The sequence below is a fragment of the Melospiza melodia genome, chromosome W (assembly GCF_035770615.1).
Source record: "Melospiza melodia melodia isolate bMelMel2 chromosome W, bMelMel2.pri, whole genome shotgun sequence".
Lineage (NCBI taxonomy): Eukaryota > Metazoa > Chordata > Aves > Passeriformes > Passerellidae > Melospiza > Melospiza melodia.
In genome coordinates this window covers 22,092,909-22,102,770 of record NC_086225.1, presented here as the reverse complement: position 1 = coordinate 22,102,770, position 9,862 = coordinate 22,092,909, and the positions used below count along the sequence as shown (strand labels likewise).

The 9,862-nt window shown below is 41.9% G+C and overlaps 1 pseudogene; it reads left to right on the top strand.

Annotated features, from left to right (window-relative positions):
- The first annotated feature begins 520 nt into the window (after window positions 1-520).
- The window catches only part of LOC134431531 (sorting nexin-2-like), a 193,108-nt pseudogene continuing 183,766 nt past the window's right edge, over window positions 521-9,862 (top strand).

Below are 9,862 nucleotides of genomic sequence, written 5' to 3'. Positions count from 1 at the left end.
GCAGGAATTTACATCTACAGGTTTACTCATACCAGGTAAATTAATCCCAGTCAGGCCTAGGCAGGTATACAGCCATCCCAGTGCTTCCACAGAGCCCACCTCTAGCAAGGTCGAAAAATTGTTATGTCAGTGTGCAACCTCCCTGCGATGGAGCCTGCAGGCTCCAGAGGTGGCAGACTTCAGCGAGCACAGGCACAGGCACTCACACCCCTCTTCCTCTCCCCCTAGCTCACCATTCCCATCTTGCCCTATGAGGAGAGAACGCGGAGGAGGAAGGAAGGCGAATACACACAACCCCAGCAATGCGAGAGGCTAGAACCATTCCAGTCCAATCGCAGCAACACTCCCCCTAATGCAGCAGGAAAGACAAGGAGCTGCGACGATATAAACACACCTACTACCCTTTCCCCCTCTCCTTCCCTTCCTATAGCTTTTTCAATCACATGTTGCGAGGAGGCAGGGGTCAAGGTGTCACGTGAGAGCAGGAGTTTGGGATTGATGACCCAGACTGAAGGGGAAGATGGTGGTGGAGAGAGTGTTTCTGTTATTGGCGGCTGTACGTCCCACCGAATTTGAGGAGGTGGAAGATGGCAAGAATGTCTTTGCTAGCCCCGTGTCCACTTTGGAGGTGAGAGCCCGCCCGTCCTGCAGCTTCCCTCCCTCCTTCCCTGGTGCAGTCTGTTACTGCGGGGCTCAGTCATTGCCCAGACCCCTGTGGTAGAGTGTGATGGTGCCGGTGCCAAGGGGGCTCTCTCCAATTACCGGAGGTCTCTTCCTACCCCATCTCGGCCTCTAGCTGTTGCCCTCTGGGAGCAGCGGCTCCTCGGCCTGTGTCATTTGGTGGGGAGAGTTGCCTCACCAGGGGCCCTCTGGGGCCCTCAGCCCCACGTGGACTCAGTTGCTCCCCTCAAGTCTTTTTTTCTGTCAAAAAAAGAGCAAAAAACAAAACCAAACCACAGGAAAGTCTTTCTCCAAATATCACACCTATAATTGTTCAAAGAAATCAAGAGTCTGAAAGACCTAAAAATGTCTCGTGAATGCATCTATAGATCACTCTTGCTTTCTATGTTAGGAGTCTAATAAAGTCCATTACAACTGTATATGTAAATACTGTCTAGTTCTGAAAAATGCTTATATCTTCATTATCATGGGAACTTTTTTCTAAGGTGTAGCCATGTTTCACCCCAACTAGGTTCTTATGGAAAATATTTGTTTCCCCTGTACATAGTTAACTATTTTAAAAGAGAATTGTCTGTGTTCCTCTTCCTGAAGAGTTTCCTGCCCCTTATGATAGGATCACTGTGTATTTCTATTTTGCTCTCTTGTTGGTCACATCAGTAAGTAAAGAAAGAGGCTCTTAACTATGTTTTTTAAAGGCACTTGCATTCTGTGAAGTAGTTTAAAAATGTTGGGATGTTTTTTTTTGTAGATAATTTGTGCAATGCTACAGAAAAATTGAGGAAAAATACTGTAAAGGAATAACAAATTATGTGATTTGTTCACCTGCAGTTGTCAAGAACTGTTTTAATAGGACTTATGCACATCTGTGTGTGGTGCAGGGTGTATTATTGGAATCTTGTTTTGTACTTTCAGAAAAACCAATAAAACATAAATAATTTCTTTATTGACTAAACTCCTAAGATATGTGATAGAATTAATGCCTAATCTGCAGTCTAACAATGAAAAGTCCTCATCTTAATGATTAAAAATAGTTACTGAAAACTTCTATAGCTGGGGAAAAAAGTGAAGAAATGCACTTCATATTGAGTGGTTTGGTTGACAGCTCTGTTGTGCTGCGTTGCTTCTGTGGTCAGTTTATTTGGAAGAAAGTAGTTAAGTAGTGGAGAGTAGCTTCCTTGCTTCAAGAGGCACTTTGAAGACAAAGCATGTTTTTACTTTTAATCAAATAGAGTGCCTAGGAAAGAATCCTCCTCTTGTGAATTTGTAGCCAATTTGGAAGGAAGAGGCCATGAAGACTGAGTTTGAACTTCTCCCTATCTTAAAGCGAGATTGTTTAAGTGTACAGGGCACTTAGTCCAGAGAAGAATGATTTGACATGGTATGGGTCTAATTAAACTTATACATTTGAGTGTTGCTATAGTCCTATAATAAAGTACCTGTTTGTAAATGGCAATGGCAGCTCTATTAAAATGAAAACAGAGCTGACTTAATCCTGATCATATGTTTGCTTGCTGATTAACTAAGAGGAGAGTATGACAGGTTACAGTGAGGTCCAAATCCAATTTATGTGAAGATTATAGCGCTTTAAGAGAGTTTCTAACTGTTTTAATCTTGGAGCTGCTACCTTGCTTTTTGCATTATTAATTTCTGTTCTTGCCCCCCTCCCTCCCCCCCTCCCCTCCCTCCCCTCCCCTTTTCCTCTCTTCCTCCCCCCCCTTTTTTTTTTTTTTTTTCATTCTTTTTGCCCCTGACAGAAGACATGCTGTTTTGTTTTTACCTATGTGACGGTGTTCACAGGGGTCTCAGGTTGAGGGAAGAGATGAGGATTTGACTCCATGTTTCAGAAGGCTTGATTTATTATTTTATTATATATATTACATTAAAACTATACTAAAAGAATAGAAGAAAGGATTTCATCAGAAGGCTAGCTAAGAATAGAATAGGAAAGAATGATAACAAAGGTTTGTGGATTGGCCATTAATTAGAAACAACCAACATGGGCCAATCAAAAATCCACCTGTTGCATTCCACAGCAGCAGATAATCATTGTTTACATTTTGTTTCTGAGGCCTCTCAGCTTCTCAGGATGAAAAATCCTAAGGAAAGGATTTTTCATAAAAGATGTCTGGAACATACCTGCAATTTGGCTAAGTTAATCTGTGGGAAAGCTGCAAAACTGCTAATACTTCTTCCATATAACTTCAGTGTTAACATTTGTTTTATAAGAGGAAATTTTGTTAACTTACCTTTGTTCCAACAAAATATAAATTTCATGTATATTATGAACAGTAAAAATGAAACTTTGAGATTTCCTATGGCTGCAAGGAGCTGTCTATTGCTTGAATGAAGCTAACTTGTTCACTTAATCTCTGAAAAACTGGTAAGAAGGACTTGGAGACTTTTTTCTGCATAGAAGAAATTACTACACAAAATCTAGATATAAGCCTTTCCAAAAAGACCTTTATAATCAAACTACATTCAGAATGCTATCAAGCTTATTCTAGATATTTCTGTAACAGTTTTAAATGTAAATGAAACTTGAGGAAGTGGTTTGGGGTTTGTTTGTTTCTTGGTTTTTTTTTCATGACAAAGAAAAAGAGCTGCTGACTAGTTTGTAAACTTTCTTCGTTCTTATTCTAGGAAATGGAAATAGCTGACTGGGCTTCCTTTCTGTACATCTTGCTTGTTTCTTTGCAATGAAAGAATGTTTACTGCAACACTTATATATTGATATGTGACAACTAGTTCTCTGCTATTTCCCTTTTTTCTTAACAGTCAAGTCCTTCATCTGCAGAGCCAGCAAGTATTCCTACAAAAGACCACAGCACAAACGCCAGTGGCCCAAAGCCAGTAGAAGTCATGCCAGATGACAATAGCGAAGACTTCTTTGCTAGTAACTGCCTTTTTATTCCCTTCTAATATGTCTGCATAGACTCTTTTCTTCTTAGACTTAAAGGGGTGTGCTTTTGTGAGGAGGAAAACCTTTTTATGCTGTAAAAGGTAATTTCCATGTCTTTAAGTAAATATGAAATGCAATTAAAATTCTGATTTTAAGCTTAAGCAATTTAACATTGTAAATCTTAGCCATTGTTCAACCTTCTGAAGATATACTTTCTGGAAAATTCAGTAAGTAATATGTTCCTTTGGATAGTAAGAGTATTGCTAGTCTTTTTCGATCATTCTTTATTTGATTTAATGATCACCTATTTAATTGAAGTCCTATTATCTTCTGCAATATACTGTCGTTTATGAACTTGAAATAATTTGCAAGAAAAGTGGCATACTATAAAAGGAAAAACAGCTGAGTAAAACTTTTGTACAAAATTTTTTCTACTGTTGTTAACAAATTTAGCTACTGCTTGAATATTACTGTAAAACTGTTTTGTAGTGTAGCCTTTTCTTTTTGAACTGGAAGTAGAAGAAATTATCTTGCTTATTAGGGAAATTAAAGTGATATGTGACTTCGCTTAAGGGTAGATGAGTCTCATTTAAATTTAGTCGTAAATTAAAATTGGGGATTTTTCTCACCAAATTTGTGTGTTGTCATCTGAGCAGTAAACACTTTATTACACTCTTGATGATATACATTTTTAAAATGGAACTAGTAAGAATTACATACCAAAGCAATGTCACTTTGAGAAGCTAATTTGGTAGAAAAGTTAAATTTAAATGTCTTAAGCTTTTGCCAGTGATGTACAGAATTTTTTCTTGTGCGACTCTAGCTTTAGTTAAGTTTGATTACTAAATACATATTTATTACTGCGCCTGAGTGGGTCACAGCTGGTGAGAGAGAGACGGTGAATCTTGTTTCTTGAATCAGAAGGCTTATTTATTAAGATATTATATATAATACATTATTGCTATACTAATAGAATAAGAGAGAGGTTTGCAGAGCAGCTAGGCTAGGCTAGGAATCAATAGAAAGAATCTACAACAAAGTTGTGTCCAAGGACTGAGTCCCTGGCTTACACTTTGTGATTGGCCCTTAATTATAAACAAAGAAAATGAGCCAATCAAGGTGCATCCCATTACATTCCACAGCAGCTGATAATAATTGTTTACCTTGTCTTCCGAGGCCTCTGGCCTCCAGAAGACATAGAAATCCAAAAGAAAGGATTTCTGTGAAGAAATGTCTGCGACATCTCACCTTTCTAAATTGTATAAATTAAAAGAAAAATGCTGATGTGGAATGAACAGGAAACTTCTTCACCTATAAAATATAGAAGACTAATAAATCACTAAAACAATCCTACAATATAAGAAAATTGCAAGAAACAATGCAAGGAAAATTCAAATCCATGCAGCTGAGTTTCAGGAACAGTCCATCAGCTGAAGTTGTTTCTTTTGGACATCTGAGAGTCCTTTTTGTCCTGAAACAGCATAACACAATTTTAAACAATTTAAAACAATTTAAAACAATTTGAACAATTTTTAGAATGTCCTTTTCTGGCCCTTCAGTGCTTCAGCGCTTCAGAGCTGCTGCCCGCGATTTTCAATCTTTTTTATTTAATTTTTAAATTTTTTTTTTTTTTTTTGATCGAAAAGCAAAAGAGCAGCAGCAGAGCAGTGCCAGAGAAGGAAAGGCCCTGAGGGCCCTGGCCCATGCTGGACCAGGAACCCCAAAACTGGCTCACAAAGGGGGACCAGGACCGGTAGGAGAAACCAGAGTCCCCAAAAACATCAGGAGGCCACGCAGTGGGGCCAGCCCAGGAACTTCCTGAGCCCAACGGCCCAAGCCAAACCGGGTGGTGAGACGCTTCCTTTCCCCAATACCACTGAGGCATGCCTGCAGTGAGGAAATAGAAGCTGCCCCGAGAATCTTCATCTCGGGTCTGGGAATGTTTGTTTCCCACAGCAACACGGCACCACCCCCACCGGGCTGGGGACCAAAGGCAGGGCTCTCGGCAGAACCCACCTGCCCCTTGCTACTAGGGTACAAGAGAGGTGGCAGAGATGACAGCCTCCATGGGACAGCAACCGAAACACCACCCCCCAAACCACCGCTGATCTTAAAAATTGGCAGCTGGACTGCCGCAAGAGTCAGCTGGCGGGCAGCCCCCGCTCCACTGAAGGAGAGACCCCCCGCCAGGGCGGCTGCTGGGGCAGCCGGCCCGGGACGGCCTGAGCTTGAACAAGCCGCCGGTGCCATGGCAGTCTCTGACAACGGCAAAGATGCTGGGACGTCCGGTGGAAGCAGTGGAGGGGGAAGCCGGAACTGGGGAGGGAATCACGCTGATCGTAAGATCAGACGCGGGCTGCTCCGAGGGTCCCGCGAGTTCAGCGCCGTTTTCTGCCGCTGACTCTGGGACTGTCTCGGCTTGAGGCGGCGGGGACGCGCAGGAACACGCCGCTGCCGCATCCCCCGACCCTGAAAGCGGCGGCAGGCACGGCATGGGGCCGGCGCCGTCCCCCGCCGCTGACTCCGGGGTCCGCTGCGGAGGCGCAGCGGAGCCGGGAGAAGCGGCGGAGCCGGGAGAAGCGGCGGAGCATCGCTGTTGCTTAGCAACAGGTCAATCGCCGGAAGTGCTGTCTCTTCTGCCTTCTCCGACACAGGCTCTTGCGGGGGTGAGGAGGCCGGTGAAACCGCGGGCAGGACAGCTTGGAGAGGCGGAGACGGGATCTCCTGGAGTGACGGCTCTGGCAGGGGCGTGGAGGAAGCCTCAGAGACCGGTGCCGCCCCCATGTCTGAAGGCGGAGTCTGAGAGGCCGGCTGTGGCTTGAGCGGCCACTCCCATCCCCCCGGCGGGGGAGAAGGGGGGGGAGGAGAAAACTCCATCTGAGCATGCTCTGGAGAAAGAGTAAAAAAAACTTCTTCACCCTGCGAAGTTTCAGCCCCCCTCGCCGCGAAGCAGGGGGGGTGGGAAGCAGAATGTCCTCCCCCACTGCGTCTTCTGCCAAAGGCGGTGGAAACGGAGCTTGTCCATAACAGTTAGAGATCCATTGGAAAAGAGCTGCTCTGCGTCTCAAAACTGGGAAAAGCTTTATAAATGCTGGGTAGGTAGAAGGCAACACGCGTCCCTGACTGTAGACGCACTGGATAATCGAGTCCATGCACTCCCAGACAAAAACATCTAAAGCGTACAGGACATCAGTAAAGAACCCAAAAAGCTTTGCCCATCTAAAGAACCTATAGATATCTGTTTCTGACAAAAGGAAACCATCTTCCCTACACCAGTGTTTCCAGAGGGCAATAACATTTCTCCTCTGAAGGGGAGAATTGAATCTCTTCTGGCAAGGCATGTGTCTGCCATACGAACAGCCACAAGCTACGAAGGGCTGGTTCATCAGGGATAGAAAAGCCCACAGTACCTTTTTCAAATGTCCAGCTTGCTCTGGCCAGCTCCACAGGTCTGCTGCTCTTTTCCATCATCTTTCCTGATGGTTTTCCAGAAGAAGGTTCTGTTGTGGTCAGCCTTGGCTGTGAACTCTGTCCAAATCAGGATCTTCAGTTCTTCAGTTCCTGGCTTGAATCCACTTTTGTGGTCACTTCAAAGCAACCATCAAATGCTACACATACAGGATTTTACCCAGTGCAGCAATTTTGCTCCTCTGGTCTTATCAAATTAATTTCTGCTCTGACACGTCGGGTCACCAGATTTTATTGCGCCTGAGTGGGTCGCAGCTGGTGAGAGAGAGACGGTGAATCTTGTTTCTTGAATCAGAAGGCTTATTTATTAAGATATTATATATAATACATTATTACTATACTAATAGAATAAGAGAGAGGTTTGCAGAGCAGCTAGGCTAGGCTAGGAATCGATACAAAGAATCTACAACAAAGTTGTGTCCAAGGACTGAGTCCCTGGCTTACACTTTGTGATTGGCCCTTAATTATAAACAAAGAAAATGAGCCAATCAAGGTGCGTCCCATTACATTCCACAGCAGCTGATAATAATTGTTTACCTTGTCTTCCGAGGCCTCTGGCCTCCAGAAGACACAGAAATCCGAAAGAAAGGATTTCTGTGAAGAAATGTCTGCGACACGTATTTGTCTGTAATATGTACTGTCACCGCATAGTGTGGCAGTACTGACTACTTAATAACTTGTTCTGCTGATGGTAATAGAGCATGTCTTGTTATGTAATAATATTCAACTTGGTGTGTGTCTAAAAACACTGGGCAAGTTAAAGACTTGTTTTCTACTGTAAAAACATTTGTAGTTGTTTCAGTCCTTTTTTACAAATATGAAGACTGATAATTCCAATCATATTGCAAGCTGGAGGGTATTGTTATTTATTAAAAGACTTGTTTTATTATTAAAAAAGAAGATGAGAAACAGACATATGGGATCAGTCCTGGCATTTCACTAGGGTAAGATTTAACATTAGTGGATGTTTTGGAGAGATGTATGAAAGTTTTGATAAGTAATCAGTCAATGATACTTATTTTTGATCCTTGATCAGTCACTGCTTTGATGTTGGTTTTCTACAACCTATTTTTTCCGCACATGAATTATAGTTACTGTCACAATTACAGGTGTAGAAGCATGTACTATTCAAGAAAGGCGATGTCACAGTACATATTCTAAACATTACAAAACATGGTTTTAAATATTTCTTCTCAATGCTAATGCTTTTCCTATTAGCAAGTCAGTTGACAGTCTGCTTTGAATACATTCCTAATCTTATCTTTGTTTGTACCCTGGTGTAATTATTTTGAAATAAAGTTCATAGCATTTAGTTCTGGGCTGCTTTATATAGATAAGTGTATACATGTGCCCATTACCTTTGTTCTTATCAAATTTATATTTGCATATATTTGAACTTACATTCTATCAGTGTCATAAGCAAGTTTATTGATTCATTTGCAAACTCTCTAAAACAGTCTCAAGAGAAATGGAGAATAATTAGGAATTCAGTGATAATTCTATTAGTTTTGTATTTCTATTACCTGATCTTGTGATCTACAAAGTCTAGGAACACTTAAATAGTACAAGAAAGCTTTATTTTAAATTTGGTTATATAGTTTCAGTATATGAAGCCAGCTTTTTATAATTGTAGGGCCATCTGGAATATTTATTTTAGGAAATCAGATTCCCATTTAGCTAGAAAATATTAAATTAAGAAAAAAGGTGGCTGGACTGAATATTGGTGGAATTCAGGCAGAAACAAGATGTTAGCAGCCAGATTGTTGCAAGTGAATGGAATACAGAAAAGACAGATAAATGATTTAATGAGTTTGAGTTTTACTATGGAAAACATATTTTTAAATTCAAGCAGCATCCGGCTGTGAAAGCATCTCACATACTGTACTGCACTGCAGGTCTAATATGACTAAAAGTGATTTTTAAAAGGTCAGTTCATGTACATATTCGTGTGTTCTTTCTGTATCTCAATAGGAAAGGCCCAACAACAAATGGATTAATGAAATAGCCATTTTACTAAGACAAAATAAAAAGAGCAAATCATATGTCCTTTCAGTTGGTGGGAACCCTGTGATCATGCAGAAACAGATGGACTTCAGATGTGTTTCTCTCATGGCATGCTACACAGATTCTGTCTGTGGAGGGAAGCTCCATCTTTTATGTATTTGAGCTTTTATAGAATCAATAGAATGGCCTGAGTTGGAAGGGACCTTAAAGATCCTCTAGTTACAAGTCCCCCTACCAAGAATAGGGACACCTTGTACTACACCAGGTTGCTTAGAGCTCTATCCAACCTGGCCTTGAACATTTCCAGGGATGGGGCATCCACAACTTCTCTGGGCAACCAGTTCCAATGCCTTACCATCATCAAAGTAAAAAAAAAAATTCTTTATATCAAATCTATACCTATTCTCTTTTAGTTTGAAACCATTCCCCCTTGTCCTGTCACTAAAAGCTCTTGTTAAAAGTCTGTCTCCATCTTACTTGTAGGCTCCCTTCAGGTACTGGAAGGCCATAATTAGGTCATGCCAAAGTCTTCTTTTCAGTCTGAACAAACTCAGTTCTCTCAGCCTTTCCTCATAGGAAAAGTGCTGCATCCCTCTAATCAACTTGGTGGCCTTCCTCTGGATCCACTCCAATGGGTCAATGCCCTTACTGCGCTGGGGACTCCAGAGCTGGATGCAGCACTCCAGGTGAAGTCTTACCAGAATGGAGTAGAAGATGGGCAGAATCACCTCCCTTGCCCTGCTGGCCACACTGCTTTGGATGCAACCCAGGATACAATTGGCTTTCTTGGCAACAAGCGCATATTGCCAG